The sequence below is a fragment of the Leptosomus discolor genome, unplaced genomic scaffold (genome assembly GCF_034619465.1).
Source record: "Leptosomus discolor isolate bLepDis1 unplaced genomic scaffold, bLepDis1.hap2 HAP2_SCAFFOLD_35, whole genome shotgun sequence".
Classification (NCBI taxonomy): Eukaryota; Metazoa; Chordata; class Aves; order Leptosomiformes; family Leptosomidae; genus Leptosomus; species Leptosomus discolor.
The window spans coordinates 2,858,423-2,860,654 of record NW_028237764.1 but is presented as its reverse complement, the minus strand read 5'-3'; positions in this window follow the sequence as shown (position 1 = coordinate 2,860,654).

Here is a 2,232-nt window from a genome sequence, read left to right as displayed (position 1 = left end):
AAGCCCTGCTTTCCTGGAAATGGCTAAACCCCTGCCTGCCCGTGGGAAGAAGGGAATGAATTCTTCATCTTGCTTTGCTTGCACACACCGCTTTTGCATCATCTTTGAGCTGTCTTTGTCTTGACCCGGGAGTTTTGCTGATTTGTCCCTTCTGATTCTCTCCCTCATCCCGCTGGGGGTGCAAGGGGGGAGTGAGCAATTGATTCTGGGTGTTTAGCTGTTGGCCAGGCTCAAACCATAAACTATTTCCTACCACAGTGGCCTCCTTTCTGGGCTCTCCTCTGACCCACACACAGGGTCTCACCTACACTCTTGTCTGTCCAATTGCAGAGCTCAGACATCTGAGCTGCCCTGACATCAAACAGGAGATCCCCCGCTCCTCATCTTCCCTGTCCGTCTCTCCTAAAGACCCTGCATCTCCCCCCACCACCAAAGCCGTGGGAGCTGTCCTTCCCCACCTCAGCCCTTCTTCCACTCCTGTCACAGCTCTGTGGTGGCACACGGGGCTCCTGCTCTCTGTGCCCCAGGCTGTGGGGCCCATTTGGGCTGCAGCACCTCAGACGTGGCACCAGGGCCAAAGGCAGCCTTGTCACATGGAAACGTGGTGGCAAGAGATGGGACGCCGTGTGTGGAAAGGCTTTGCTTGCCGGCAGAGGCACGCTGGAGGGGATGGCAGGTGGCAGCGTGCTGATGGCTGAGGTTCCCACCACGAGAGCAAGAGCTGCAGTGCCCGAGGGCAGAGAGAAAGAGGCCTGGGCTGTGCAGCGCTGGCAGGAGAGGGGTTGGCTGTGCCAGGGGACTCTGCAGCACGGTGGGGCCTGTGCCAGAGGTGGAGCCCATCTCCAAGAAGGACCAGCTGATGCTGCTGGAATGTCCCTGGGGGAGGACAGCCTGTGATCCAGCCACACAGTGGGCATCCTGCTGAGGCCAAGCAGGGAGACAGCAGCTCTGCAGAGCAGGACCCTGGGGTCCAAAAGGACAAGCAGCTCATCATGATCCAGCAAGGCACCCTTGTAGCAAAGACCAACAACTCCTGGGCTGCATTAGGAAAAGCGTTGTTGGCAGGCGGAGGGAGGTGACCCTTCCCCTCGACTCAGCACTGGTGATGCCACACCTGGAGTGCTGTGTCCAGTGCTGGGCTGCCCAGGGCAGGGAAGCTGTTGACCTACTAAAGCACGTCCAGCAAAGGGCCACAGAGTTGGTTTGAGGGACTGGAGCAGTTTTTGTAGCTCTTAAGGCTGAGAGATGTGGGACTGTTCAGTCTGGAGAAGGAAGCTTGGAGGGATTGTATTAATGTGTAGGAATACCTGATGGGAGGGCATGAAGACCAGGGAGGCAAACTTTTCTTGGTAGTTCCTAATGACAAGACAGGGGGTGGTGGACACACACTTAAACACATGAAATTACATCTGAAGCCAAGAAACACTTTTTGACTGTGAGGGTGGTCAACCACTGGAACAAGTTTCCCAGTGATTTTGTGGAGTCTCCATTCACCCACCTAGGCCATGGTCCTGAGCAACCTGCTCCAGCTGCCCCTGCCTCAGCTGGGGGTTGGACTAAATGATTTCCAGACGTCCCTTCAAACCACAAATTTCCTGTGAGAACAAGTGAGAAAATTAAGACAGAAAGAACTGAACCAGAAACAGCCTTGAGCACAAATACAGTGGGATCCCATGGAGAGGACCCACACTGGCACCAGGGAGAATTGTGAGGAAGCAGGAGTGGCAGAGATGAACTGTTATGTACTGACAGACGCAAAGCTGTGGGACTTGGTGTGTAATGAGTGTCAGTAGGAAACTGGATCCCTTTTTTATTAATAATGAGAGGGGATTTGGGTATCACTGAGCCCCAGAAGAGGACAGAGTTTACCATGCAGCAAAGGTCCCTGTTCGGAGCTGGGCTGTAGGGCCAGAGATGGAAATGGCTGATGTGTGGGACTGATGTGGAACAATTTTCCTGGGGCAGCTTCCCTGAAGTTTCCAGCGACCAAGGCAGAGACTGGGCCCCTCTCTTCTGCACCATTGCTGCCTGCTTCCTTCAGCACAAGGCCTGGCTCTGCCCTGGGAGCACCCTCTGGCTGCCCCCACCCTAAGCACATACCACTTAGCTCTACACTGATATTTTCCTCTCCTGGGCTCTTTCCAGTCCACCTCAGGCCCTCCCCTGTTCTCCCCAACTCTCCTGAGCTTTTCCCTGCCCTGTCCAGGCAATCAACCCAGTCTGGGCTGGCCC